At 45.7% G+C, this 14,888-nt stretch overlaps 1 pseudogene; it reads left to right on the top strand.

Moving 5' to 3' along the window:
* Nucleotides 1-310: 310 nt before the first annotated feature.
* On the top strand, nt 311-1,902 carry LOC140581653 (transcription elongation factor A protein 2 pseudogene; annotated as a pseudogene).
* The last annotated feature ends 12,986 nt before the right edge of the window (nt 1,903-14,888 follow it).

The raw sequence follows: 14,888 nt of genomic DNA, 5'->3' as shown, positions 1-14,888 counted from the left end.
GTGAGAACATACTGCTTTAAGGTTGAGAGTATTGTGCCCGTTGTACTGTGACCATTCAAACGAGAACAAACATGGGTGTAAGTGTCCCTAATGTTAGTCTGGGGTAATACCTCCTGTGTCAGGGTGAGTTAGCGAGTGTAGGATGCATCTGAGTCTTGACACAGCCAGATCTTGTCACTGGAATTTGGCTGCAGGGTTCTGGCTGCCCAGTGGGGGTGAGGTGTCCCTTTTGATGTAGTGATCTGGTGATTTTGGTCCAGTCTTGTCACAGCCAGTGGACCTTTGCCTTAGTACACTGGGTGAGCGTGAGAAACAGCCCGGGCCTGTGCGACCCGCGGACTACAAATCCAATGGTCCCCTTCTGCTTTTTGGGAAACTCTGTCAAACGAGCGCGTCACTGCGGCAGCGCTGCATTCGGCTGGGCTGCAAAGGAGGTTTAGGGAACGATTACCTTTAAAGACAGATGGAGGTGTTAGTGTAGCGTGCGGCAAAACGGCTGCGAAGAAACGTAAACGGTAAAAAAAAAAAAATGGCGAAGGACCAAGAAGTGGAGCGCATCGCTAAAAAGCTAGATAAGATGGTGCAAAAGAAGAATACGGATGGTGCCATAGACTTGCTGAAGGAATTGAAAAACATGAAAATGTCTTTAGAAACGCTGCAGTCCACCAGAATTGGTATGTCAGTGAACGCAGTGAGAAAGCAAAGTACAGAGGAAGAGGTGCAGACCTTGGCGAAATCGCTCATCAAATCCTGGAAGAAATTGCAAGATGGTTCAGAAAGCAAACCAGAAGAGAAAAAAAAAGATTGCTCCCCCCTGACATCATCTTCCACAGGAAGTCCAGGCTCAAGTGACCAGAGCTCAAGCAAAACACAAGACATGCCAAAGACACCAACCACTCCAAAGTTCATGTCCTTCCCCCCGACGCCCGTCACAACTGACAACGTTCGGACTAAGTGCCGGGAGCTCCTTGTGGCCGCCTTGAAGACGGACGATGATTACAAAACCATTGGAGCAAACTGTGAGCATTTGGCTGCACAGATTGAAGAATGCATCTACCAGGACTTCAAATCTACAGACATGAAGTACAAGGCCAGGCTACGGAGCCGGATCTCCAACCTGAAGGACCAGAAGAACCCAGATCTACGTCGCAACGTGCTCTGTGGGAACATCTCTCCAGAGCGCATTGCCACTATGACTGCAGAGGAAATGGCGAGTGCAGAGCTCAAGGAGATCAGGAAGGCGCTGACCAAGGAGTCCATCCGGGAGCACCAGCTGTCCAAAGTAGGCGGCACTGAGACGGACATGTTTGTCTGCGGGAAATGCAAAGGGAAGAACTGTACCTATACGCAGGTCCAGACACGCAGTGCAGATGAACCCATGACCACATTTGTGTTGTGTAACCAGTGTGGGAACAGATGGAAGTTCTGCTAAGCCATGATGCTTTTGTTCCAAGAGCCAACAGGATGGATAACGGAAAGTTGCTTTGTTATATATGCAGATTTTTTTTTCATCACGATTTTTTATAAACTAAATTTAATGCTAGAGTTTAATACTGCATCTAAGCTGCGATTTAGGTGTGTGTGTGTATGTGTGTGTATGTGTGTGTATGTGTGTGTGTGTGTGTGTGTGTGTGGTTTTTTTTCCCTCTCCCCTTAAGGCCATGACATCTTGAGCAGCTTTGGTTGATGTTTTTTGCTTCTGATCAGGTCATGTAATCTTATTTTGCCGCCTTAAACAAGTTGTGCCTTTTTGTATGACTGACATTGTACATGGTTCAACATGATCTGATGTTTAACAAAGTGTTGTGTTAAAATGTGTATATTGTGGCCCCTCCCTCCTTGAGTAAACAACACATTTCCAATTTGCCGAGTTCTACAATAAAATGGAAGTGGTGTCATGCATCTTTATAAAAAAAAAAAAAAAAAAAAAAAAAAAAGTACACTGGGTGGAACATTGCAGGCCTGCCAGAGCTCAGACCGACGGGGCCTGCAAGGCCTGTGGTCATACATTAACAAGCACTAGGCATGGCTTGTGTCATAGAAATTTATGACACTTAGTCAGTTCATCAGAATATGATGTTGCTTTATTACTGAATTCAGGGAGCAACCACTTTGATGATGTCTCCATGGTAATGCTCAAAGAACTTTCTGGTCAACATAACTTCTATAGGGGTACACAGACAGTTCGCGCCCCCTCCTCAGAACCAGATCAAACCGGTTAGGGTAGGGCATGCATCTTGCAAGCATGTATATACTTTATGCAGTTTGCATCTTACAAGTACGAGGCATATGCACCTTGTACAGCCTTCATCTCATGGGTCTGGCAATCTGCAAGCAGCCCCCACTCAACTATAGCCTTTTGTGGTTTTCCTGTCCTGTCTATCAAGTGCGTTCTAATCCTAAAGCAGAGGGATAGTGCTAAAGGCAGGACAGCATTTGAGGCTATGAACACTCCTCCTCCAAGTCCAGATAATTCCCCATAGTCAGAAAATGCCCCGCAACCAGGACCCTCAAGGTTATAATAAAGTTGACAGTTGAATGCTTTGTTGATTAGGTAGATTCTGGATTTGAATGAGCAAACATGATTTTGCCTTTACAATGTGTGTGTCTTTGTGTGTGTGTGTGTATGTGTCTGTCTGTCTGTCTTCTATCCTAGAACTGGTGTATAAACATTTATCTGTAAAGAGTGATTGTTAATTGTGACAATATGCTTCCTGTGTTTTAGACAATATGTTGTTGGACGAAGGAATATCAGACAGGGGAGGAGGAGGCTCAAGAATGAAATTAAACAACTAAAGACCTTGTTGCTAAAGGAAGAGGAAAAAAGAAAAATACAAGAAGAGGTGCCAGGAAGGAAGAGGGACTTGGGGGTGACAGCGGTAAACTCCCTCCGGAGCTGCTCCAGGAGCGGAACTGCCTCTGGGGAGTCTCTTATGGCGGGCTCCCCTACCACCCGCCAGTATAGTCCCTGGAGGGTAAAAAAACCTCCTCGCTGTCTCCAGGCTGGATTGTGGCACCACTGGTACCAAAATCGCAGGGGGCGCTGCAGCATCAGGAATCACGGAAAGAACTGCCCGCTTCCGAAACTCTGGAACCCGTGGGATAGCGTCCTTATTGGACCTGACCTCTATAAGGGCCAGGCGCGACCTCCTCAGGAACCGGGACCAGAGCTGGGGGGACTGGAACAGGCAGAGACAGAGCAAGAGCCATGGGAGCAGCAGCGGGTGGAGGCTAGGGCAGAGCAGAGGGCGGAGCCGCAGCCGGAGCCACGGGCGTGGCGGCAGGCGGTGCAGCCGGAGAGACAGGTTGGACAGGCGAGCCGGGCTGGACAGGCAAGACGGGCTGGACAGGCAAGATGGGCGAGCCGGGCTGGACAGCGGGCGCTGCAGCAGCGGCAGGCGAGGGTGCTGCGGGCAAAGCAGCGGCTGGTGAGGGCACAGCAGCAGGCGCCGCCAATTCATGGCCAGCTGGGGGCGCCGTAGCACGCACCACCAACTCATGGCCAGCAGGGGGAGCCACAGCAAGAGCCTCAGGTGCAGCCTGAGGTGGGGCCGGTGCAGGATCCCCAGGCATAGCTGCGGGCAGAGGCGGGGCTGTAGGTGGCACCGGGACCTTGGACATAGCTGAAGGCGGCGCCGGGACGTCAGGCACAGTGGCAGGCAGTGCCGAAGGCACCGCCGACTCTCGGCCAGCAGGGGGTGCTGCAGTTGGCACCGCTGACTCTCGGCCAGCAGGGGGCGCTGACAAGACGGGCAGGGCAGACAGGACAGGCTTCAGGCAGGATCGCGAGCCCGCGGACGTGGTGGCGGCAGCAGGCACCGACAACTCGCGGGCAGCAGGGGGTGCCGCCGGTCAGAGCGGTGGCCTCAGGTAGGGCCGCGGGCAGAGCGGCGGCAGCAGGCACAGAGGGAGCTTCAGTAATCACCGCTAAAGTTGGTGCTGCTGAAACCGGCGATGTCCCTTTAAGGGCTCTGGAGACCCGAGGGATTGCATTGCTGGGTCTTCATCTCCTTTACCCTCTTCACCAGTCGCCGAAGGTTGACGCATACCTCCTGCAAGAGGTACGCGTTTCCGGGCGGTTTTACCTCTCTCAGGAGGTTCCGACTCCAGCTGGCTAGATTCTGGGTCCTCCTGGACCTCTGGTTGCTCTAGCCAGTACTGCACTTCTTGCAGCAGACCGAGGCGGTGTCCCTCGATCTCTGGCAGTGCGTTTTCGGTGAGTTCTATCATTCTGTCACGGTCGCGGTGCAGGCGAGCCGGAAAGCAGGCAAGCTGAGCCGGACTGACAGGCAAACGGGGTTTATTGATTACAGACGGGCAGACAGGGACAGGACCAGGCTCTACGTCAGACAACGTCAATGGCAGAACTAGGGAATACAGGTACAGACGCCGACTAAATACACCAGACTGGTAGGAAAGCACAAGGAACAGCTGATGACAATCGGGTAGCCACACAAGGTAATGAGGGGGGCGTGGCACACACGAGGATCGGACGAGCTGGGCGTAACAAAAATGTCTAATGAAAATAAAATGTAAATGACAAGTGGTTATTTTAGATTCCTTGTACACCTGTCTTAAAATGTAAGGGATACTGGAGCTTGGTTGTGGTGGTGGGATGGCTCGCGGTGGGTGCCAGAAAATTTCCCTTATTTTCAAACCCAAAACTTGACAGGTATGGCATCTACCTGTGTTTGTTGGGGGGGCGTGGGGGGGTGTTCAAAGTTTCTTTAATGTAATATTTTGTTGTTCACTGGTGTGATGTCCACCCTGTTTCTCTTCTGTCCACCCTGTTACCTGTGTGTGTGTTTTTAATGTTAATTAATTCAAATCAACAAATATAATGAATGTCTCTGTGGTTATTTGAAGGGAATGAATCAGCAAAATAAAGTTACTTAAAAATGGAGCCAAATTTCATTTATATTCCTTTTAAATCTAAAAGAAATGTGTTGAAATTACACTGTGCCTTAAAACTGAACCTGACTTCTTTCAATATAATGCTTGTTTAGAATACTTCCTTAAAAATTCCTTGCAGGTTGAAATAAGGGACATTGTAGCTCTTAGAAAATGTTAATATTACTATAACTGTGCATTCAAAACAGTTATTAATAGAAATGAGAATGTCCCGTAACAGGGTGGACATTTGACACATCATGTGTGAAAAATTTGATTAAAAAAATATTATAGTATAATATCCTTAGCTGGACAAAATACATTTTTCTTATAGGTTGAAAATCCCTTTTTCAGATGAAATGTTAAAAACATTGAAATTTTTTTATTTTTTGATATAGAGTTACCATGCTGAAATGGCACCGAATAGTAGGAATGACCCAAAAAATACGTAACTTCCTCCCGTGCTGACAAGATAGTTGAATGGTCTCTTTCTTGGGAATAGAGGTACTCCTGCCTCCTGGACTGCAGTTGCTCATCAGCTTGACCCATAGCAGGACTAGGGGGATGGCCATAAGCACACTGAGAGAGAGAGATGGCCATAGGCACACTGTGAGAGGAAGATGGACATAGGCACACTGTGAGAGGGAGATGGCCATAGGCACACTGTGAGAGGGAGATGACCATAGGCACACTGTGAGAGGGAGATGGCCATAGGCACACTGTGAGAGGAAGATGGACATAGGCATACTGTGAGAGGGAGATGACCATAGGCACACTGTGAGAGGAAGATGGACATAGGCACACTGTGAGAGGAAGATGGACATAGGCACACTGTGAGAGGGAGATGGACATAGGCACACTCAAGGTCTGGTTCCAGTGTTTCCCCAGGGAAAGCGTGTGATATAATTGTGGCATCTGTGATCCTGTATAATCAACCCAAAGATGCATCCAGCCTGCCGGAAGAAGAACAAGACCACATGGGACATTATCTTTACAAACAATCATTTCCATGTCTGTCACAGTAAATGAAATGAAGACAGTCTCACCATAGTGTCATTCATGATCTCATTATTGCCTGCAAATAAAAATAACAATTGTTTGGTCATTTCACAACAATTAATAATCATCCATATTTTGACAACCATGAAACCCAACTTTAATTGGTGTTTCAGCAGTACCATTTCTAAACTAGCTTTTTCTTTTTAACGGATTAAAAGGCTTCATCTGGAGAACACCCTTTTTATTTAATTCTCCAAATGGATGTATATAACTTGCACAGTCCCTTAACGGGCAACTAGGAAGAGAATATTTTGGCAATACTGGGACTCTGAATTTCATACTTTCACTTATATGCCGGATGTTATAAATAAATTCATATTGTACTTTACTGACCCAGATGGAGCCATCAGCCAATCATATAATAAATATTAATATGCATAATAATCCAGTTACCCCCTATTGTCCTCATATTTCCCCTCACTGAAAAATGTTAGTTTAATGGGTACATCAATAGGATTGACTAGGTCAATTTTCCCATCATTCAATGGGGAAAAAACGATGATTAGATTCAAAAGTCAGTGTCGATTATATCAAAAGCATGAACATTGCCAACCCCCCAATTCCAAAAGGGTATTTCATTGTAATGTGACACACACTCCATTTGTGTAGGAACTGTGCTGCTGGGGCTGCTACAGAAGAGTTCCCTTATAGGGGGCCTTTGATAATATGGTGCCCACAATTCTGGGAGAGAGCTAACTCGGGTGGGGGGGGTGCTGTCCCTCCACCTCTTGCATGGGCTTTAGATGTTTTCTTGTTGGCTGCAAAATGAAAGCTACCCATTAGCCAAGGTCTACATTTAGACAAACATTGGCATGAGATACAAATATTCATTAGTATGCTTACCACTTTGAATTATGTTTTTACATTTTATTCTTATTTGCTATCAAGTTATTTTAGTCCCAGTTGGATTGCACCTACATTAAGATATCCGCATAAATACACAGCGCAACATACTTATAGTGAACCGTGTTGCCTTAAAATAAACTTGTAGCCTCATACATGGTCATTATTATAGGTGAGAAGCATGACGCTCTAGACTTTTTCCACATCCACATCCATGGCAAATCTTTTTTTTAATTGTTCCATACGAATGTTTTATTTAAGATTAAGCTGTTGAGGCAGGTGGGGCTCTGCCGTCTGCCAGCGGTGGGGTGCCCATGCCTCAACTGCTCGCCCACTTTTTGCACCTTAGTCATATACACAGTCCATATTACATTAGGGCCTTGGGGGTGCGGGGAGGAGGATGGGGGACTCTGCCATCTGCCAGTGGTGGGGCCCTCATACCCGAACTGCAGCCACTAATTTAAATGCATTGTAGACATAAACACACAACCCTCTGACACATGCACACTTCACACCAACATGGGTCGGGGAGGGGATGGGGGCTGAGGGGCCCCCCCTAACTCTCTGTCTCTGGCCCTGCGTGGCTGGGGCGGCCCGCCGGGTGGAAGATCCATCATGGGGGGGTTCGGGCGGCCCTGGCGGGTGTGGGCGGCCTCCTCTCTTGGGCTGCGGGCCGGGTGGTGCTTGGCTCTGCTGCGCCGTGGTGGGACCCTGGCGGGCAGTCCGGGGAATCTTGGGACGCTCTGGGCCCTGCTAGGCGGATTGCGGGGTTCAGTTTGGGCTGGGCGGGGGGTCTGCCGCTCCCCGGTCGCCACGGGTCCGCTCCCGGGTGGAGGGGGGGGCTCTTTGTATCATCCCCAAGCCCCCCTTGGATCATCCTGTAGTGTTGGGGGGGAGGCGTGCCGGGTCGCTGCGGTGGGCGGCGGTCCGTCCCGCCGGGGGACGGGCTGGGGCCCCTCTGGTGTGTGGGGGGCTGTCCGCCAGGGGGGGGTGCCTCAGTGGGGGGGTTGCGGGTGGGGCTGGGGGGCTCGCCGCCTGTCCTCCCTCGCGGGCTCCCTCTCGGGTTGGGCGGGTGGTTGTCTCGGGGATGCGTGGCTGTGGGCCCTTGTGCCAGGGAGGCAGCGGGGTGGCCTCGGTTGCCTGGTTATCCTGCCTTCGCCTTAGGCCTGGAGGGGGGGGGGGGGTGCTGTCACATCCAATGACAAATCAGGTCACACCTACACTTGCACATACATACAAGAATGGTTGAGCGATCAATATCATTATTATTATTACTTTTTAGGGTATGTTATAGATATAGGAATTGAAATATACATGTATAAGGGTACGATCACGTGTGTGTATGCTACATATATATAATACCTATTTGTCACATTATTAATTATCATTATTATCACTGATGTTGTTATTTTTGTTGTTTGATGAGTGTTATGTTTCTTATGGTTGTTTGTATTCTGTATTCCCCTATTTCTGTATACCTTTTTTTTTCCTCCCCCTCTCCCCATGGTGATTGATGTCTGTTATTCTTACGCTTGTTGTTTCTGTATCCCCCCCTGTTTTTCTACTCTTTGCTCTTGAATGTAATGTAAAATAAAGTTGTCCTCCGAAGAGGGGGGGTGGTGGTGGGCAATAGAAAAAAATAAAAAAATAAGATTAATCTGTTAAAGGTTGACTAACCTTGAGTTCTGAAAACTCTGGATATGTTGTTTCAGTGTTACTCTTAAGTCAGAGTTAAGATTTAAACTCAGGGTTTGCTAAACCCACTTTCTAGCACAGTCCCTGTACTGCCTAAAGAAGATGAGTATCCAAATAGGTAGGTAGGTGTACATAATTGGTCTCTAGGGTGGAGATTACGTAAGAGCTTTGTATAAGATAGTAGGATAAATAGTTGTAATAGCACAATATTATCCTGAAATAAACATAATCATAGGTACAGCTGCATGAGCTTTGTCAGACAGCTAGGCATGACCTCAAAAGTGGCACAATGCAACCTGCAGGTCCTCTGATGCAAAGGGGAATCCCAGGAACAAAGAAAATGCATCTTTGTACCAGACAGGAATCCCATCCAATGTAAATAGTGCTGACCGGAGACCATGCAGGAAAGTCCACGACACTGTGGAGGGGCCATTGTTAGCCTGTAAAACCCTGATCTGAGGGATTAGGGTGGCCTTGGGGGGTGTCTGTTTGTGTTTAATGCCTGACTGGGTAGCCAGGTGCTTTTTTGGTGTTTTCTGCCTCTGTTCTGGCACAGCCCTAAAGTACATCGATCAGTCTCATGCGTGCTTTGATACCTTTGGACTACCACCAAACCTGGAAATTATTAATGCCTTTAAAAGTAGGCAAACTGTATTGATTTTTTATCTAAAAATGAAACGCGTCACTTACCCCCCTCCCCAAAAAAATTTTTATAAATAAGTTGCCATAAGTTGGTACAAATATAAAACAGATACAGTGGTACCTCGGTTCTTGAACTCACTAGAACTCGAATTTCTTGAAAGTCAAACAAAGCAGTTTGACCTAGAACTCGATCTGAATATCAGAAGTCGAACCGTGAACGCTGACCTAATATAAATTGTACGCGCCCGGAAATGAGTCATACTACAATGCAATTCTTACTTGAATGCCTTCTTCACAGACTGGACGATTAGCCAAATAAAGCAGCGCAACATTACAGTAACTAACAATAAATAAACCACTAACTTACGTGTACTATTAGAGCATTTATGTCATTTATTTAAACTTTATTTTACGAGGTAAATTAAATGAAAACCAGTTCTCACTGCTTTACGTGATATTCGGGAGAAATAGCAGATTACGCAAAGGAACTGCCTGGGATACAAACGTCATGCGTGTAACTAAACTCTTCAGCCAATAAGGGCAAAGGTGTGTCGGCACGGAGGCGGTTCCAGTTTGTGCAACCAGGTGAAAGGTCGCAATGCATCTAATCGTAATGCATTGCGTCAGGATCAGAATGCGTTGCTTTAAGCAGGCGCTGTAAGCAAGTCGAACGCACCCAATAACCGGACTGGGGAAACAATCTGAAACGCGGACTTAATACAGAGGACTAATGACAACAACCAGAAACAGCTGATCACATGGGGATCCCACACGAGGTTAACGAGGGGGCGTGGCACACGGAAGGAGCGGACGATCGGGGCAGGACAGGGGTAATGTTGGGATAAGATCTTTATCATTTTGGAGGCCATTAAGAAAAAAATGCTCTTCTTGTCTTATCCTGTTCATTTTGTGTTTAAATGCTAAAAAAAAAACATATTTAGGTGTAATTTTGGGGGGCCCGGGAACCAATTAATTGGTTTTCCATTATTTCTTATGGGAGAAATTTGATCAGAACTCGAACTTTTTAGGATTCGATCTGGAGTCCGGAACGGATTAAGTTCGAGAACCGAGGTACCACTGTATTTCATTCGTGTTCTTGTAAAATTATGCTTGTCTGTCTCCATATAACCATCTATCTGCCTGTACCAGACAGCCTGCTTTTCAGGCAGTATACAACATGGGGCAGGGCATGCCCATATAGAACTAAGTTAATGGAAAATGTCGTTGATGCTAAAAAGTAAACCAAATTACACTAATTGAATAAAAACGTATTGCTTTAATAATGCTTGAATTTTGAGGGGCTGTAATTTAATGTGAATGTAGATATTTAAACATGGAACTTTTCAACTGAAAACATTTCAACTGTAATTTCCTTTTTAAAATAATCAGTGCAACAATATTCAGTTTCCACAATTCAATCCCACACTTCTTAAAGGGCATCTTTATAATTCAATCACCTGAATTCAGTTCATTTACTTTCACCTCAAAAAAAATTTCAAGGGCACAAATTCAGCCGGAAACATTTGATGTGTTTTAATCAAACCTTTATTATTCAAAAGGTAATATTCAGTTCTCTTATTTTCGCTTTACAAATATGTTGCCAACATTTCAGTGGTTTAAAATACAGTCAAACATTCAACTTACTACATCCAGGGCTGGCAGTGTGAACAGTGGTGTGCCGGTAGAGCTCTTATCTGGATCTGCAGTCAAAATTGAGCAAGCGGTTTCTTCTTTGTGGAAATAAAGGATGGGGGACTCTGTCCCTGTATTGATTACAGAGGCCTCAATGAGATGAGTGTCTAAGGCTATTCCAAGACTGCTAATTCGACCATGACCATCGATCCACACCGTCCTGCCCCAGACCTGCTTTGTTGCTCCTGTATGATGGGAATTGACCGAAGCCATCAGCTGGGCCCTGGAGACCCACCCTGTTCTCTCCTCCATTCAACTGAACAAATTGTATGTGCTGCCTCGGCAGTCCTAACCAGTTCCATGGCTACATACTTACCTTAGCTATGGACACCCAGGTGTCAAGATGACGAAACAAGGGAGATGCAAATACTAGTGCCTATCAGGGGAAGAATAACAATAACATCTTACTCAGCAGCCATACCACCAGCAGTTCAGCCTAGGTAATCCATTTGAAGCTAAGCTGGTTTGGACGCGGCCAGTACTTGGATCTGTCACCAACCAGGAAAGCTGAGTTTTTTTTTCATGTTCCCACAAAGATTTGTGAACGCAATCAAAAAATTAAAAATGCCGAAAGTCTCGTGTTTTGTTGGTTGCGTATGGTTACAGTTTTCTGACATTGCTTAAGCACAATTTTGAAAACAGGTCCCGATTTTTCAAAACATTTCACACAACTAGCACAATACCTCAGATCATTTGGAAAATGGAACATTTTACGCAAAACTATACAATTTCTTACCCATGAACCCTAATTTCTTGTCATAACATAAACACATCCATCATACAGTCTGATTTTGTTTGATTGTTAAACACTCCTGTGTTCAGCCTAAAACACTTTTAGCATTTACACAAAGCGTAAAAATAAATTCACCAACACTACATGACACTAATTGTGCAGACCAATGAAAATATATCAGTCAATACTGAACATTTCAACAAAACATTCATAAGAAAACATTTTCTAGTTATCACAGAGTATTACTGAACGCACCATTGTACTGTAAGCTAACAGTAGGAACATAAAGCATCCAGTTCAAACTGAAAAAAAGAGAATACTAAACACCACCTCTCTCTGCATCTGGCCACAGGGCCTCGTCAACATCGCAGGCTATGTTTTCATTTGCAAGGCAACGTGGGAAGAATCTTCAGGAGTGACAAATCCACCATTGTATTGATGCTGCATCAATTTGGTCACAGGCTTCCTCCATAGCTTGAGTGAGGGGCATCTGGACATACAGCCGGAGATCATACACCTTCCACCCCCATGCTGAGAAGAACTTCTCGAACTAATGATACCACAGTGTACCTGCTTAGGTTAGGCTGATGCCACCGTGTACCTGCTTAGGTTAGGCTGATGCCACCGTGTACCTGCTTAGGCTAGGCTTTACTCTCAGTCCAGCCTCCCTCACTGATAGTACAGTACATGGTTTATTATTTCATTAGACAGATTTGGTTGTCTTCTTCTTTGTGCACATCCTACTCCTCCTCCAGGTCTTCCTCTCCCTCTTCCTCCACCTTATACTCTCTGGATTCCTCCTCTCATCCACACTCTCCCTCATCTTGACACCATCCATTTTTGTTGAAGACAGGTGCCCTGTTGCCTTTCTATAGTGCTTGTAAACCTGATTGGTGTGTCTATAATTATGCAACTGTGTGTGTACAAACCTGGTGGCTGTGTTTAAGCAACTGGTTCATGGGTGTGTTCATTTGAAAACCTTTGTCAAATGTATACAAGTGTGTTTGGTGTTCTGCAAATCAATGTGTGTACTGTTTTGCAAAAAGTATGAAGCTGACAATTATAGCTTATAGTAAAGCTTATAGTTGCGCAAATCTGGGCTGGTGTTTTGCTCCTTGAGTGTCAGGTTTTGCTAATTGTGGGAAAGTTTTAATTGTTGTGTGCAAACAATTGCAAAAAACGGTCAGGTTAGGGCTGGGTAGGGGTTAAGGTCATCATGTTGGGATTCCCACAAAGATATATTAACAAACCCGTGTGTGTATGTGTGTGTGATCGATAAATGAATATTGAATAGGTTTGAAGTCTATTCAATACTGAATAACAAAGAAAGTGATATAAAAATATGTCGAAAATATGTCCATAAAGCACATGTTTGAAAATACGATTAAAACTATTGACATTTTTAATGACAGTCATCTGTACATATGCATTTATGCTGTCAGTAACCGGCAGGCGGCATGCCTTTCTAGCATGATGATCACATTTGTAATCATATCATTGGATTTGTGAGCGCATGTCTTGGACATTCGGGTGAAGAGAGGGGCTGAGCTGTTAACTGATCACCACCGCATGGTGAGTTGGATCAGATGGCAGGGGGAAAATGCCACTTAGACCCGGTAGACCCAAATGCATAGTGAGGGTGTGCTGGGAGCGTCTGGTGAAGGTTGTGCAGAGCTATGGCTATAAGATTGTTGGTGCCTGTTGCAGTGGTGATCCCTGAACTTGGTGGTGGACACCAGCAGTAAAGGGAGTTGTCAGGCTGAAGAAAGAGGTCTTCTTCTAGTTAGCTTGTGGGACTCCTGAATCATCTGACAGGTACCTGTAGGCTTAGCGGGATGCAGCTGGGGGAGTTGCGGAAGCGAAAACTTGGGTGTGGGAGGAGTTCGGTGAAGCCATGGAAAATTATTTTTGTTTGGCTTCGAAGAGATTCTGGTAAAACGTCAGGCATCTCAGGAGCGGGAAGCAGGGCTTTACCCATCTTGTTTAGAGCAGGAATGGAGTGCTGTTGACCTCAAATGGGGATATAGTCAGGTGGTGGAAGGAGTAGCTGAAGTACTTCCAGAATCCCACTGACATGCCTTCATTGGAGAAAGTACTGTCTATCGACATAGAAGAGGACTTACTTGTCACTTGTGCTGAGGTCATGAAATAGTCAGAAAACTCCTTGGCGGTAAGACCCCAGGAATGGGTGAGATTGGCCTCGAGTCCCTGAAAGTTCCTCATGTTGTTAGACTGTCTTGGCTGACATACCTCTTCGACATGCACGGATGTTGGGGACAGTGCCTTTGGATTGGCAGACAGGGGTGGTGGTCCCAATCTTTAAGAAAGGGGACCGGAGGATGTGTTCCACCTTCAGGGGGATCACACTCCTCAGCATCCCTGGGAAGGTCTGTGCTGGAGTACTGGACCAGCTCCTTACCCTCACAAGGATACTGGATGGTTCATATAAATTTCTCAAACAGTCTATATGAGTTTTGTGGATATAACTATGCGCCTTGAGGGTCCTGTGGGGGGTCCTGTCATGACAGATAAGCCCAGGGATGACTCAGGGGCAGATGTAACAGATGGATGTATACCATTATAATAAGAACTAGCTAAGCTTTTAAACAGGACAATAAAAGATACTCCACAAAATGTCTTTGTGCAACAAAAATAAACTCAAGTTTTGCTTCCAGGGGAGCAAGGTCTTTAAGCACAAAGATGTTCATGATACATATACACCAGAGCATGTGAGCGGAGCGGAGCGGTGAGAATTTCCGCTCCTCGCTCACGAGGCTGTTGGCTCCGCCCGCTCCTCCGCTCTAATTCGCACTAAGCCGCTCCGCTCAACACCGCTCCTCGCTCCACTAAAATGTCCTCCCGCTCCAGTCAAATCGCTCCACGCTCGCTCCAATTTAAAAGAGGGACAAATAATCTGCATGCCTAACAAATGTCACCTTAAACCGAAGCCTTATGTCATTAAGCAACCTATCGGCAACAACGGACAGGTTTGGAAATGGCATTCCACACAAAAATAGGCTTAAAAATAAAGGAATCAGTGGGTTTAATAGCCTAAAGAATATACAGACACGTTTTAAATTCCTCAATTTTTTTCTGTTGATGCAACACGTCTCTAAAATAAAATTTTACGTTACGTGAAATAAAAAAAAATCTTATTAGACCTACTTTGAATGACAAAACGAATTTATTTGATTACCAATATTTACTTTATAGGCTTTTATACTTTAATTTACTTTATAGACTTGATATGCTACAACCATATAAAACTTGCACGCGTTTTGCTCTGGCTTCCGCTTGTTCGCGTAGCACACTCATGTTTCTGAGAAAAGTGATT

This window comes from Paramormyrops kingsleyae, chromosome 22 (genome assembly GCF_048594095.1).
Source record: "Paramormyrops kingsleyae isolate MSU_618 chromosome 22, PKINGS_0.4, whole genome shotgun sequence".
Lineage (NCBI taxonomy): Eukaryota > Metazoa > Chordata > Actinopteri > Osteoglossiformes > Mormyridae > Paramormyrops > Paramormyrops kingsleyae.
This window is presented reverse-complemented; position numbering and strand designations above follow the sequence as displayed.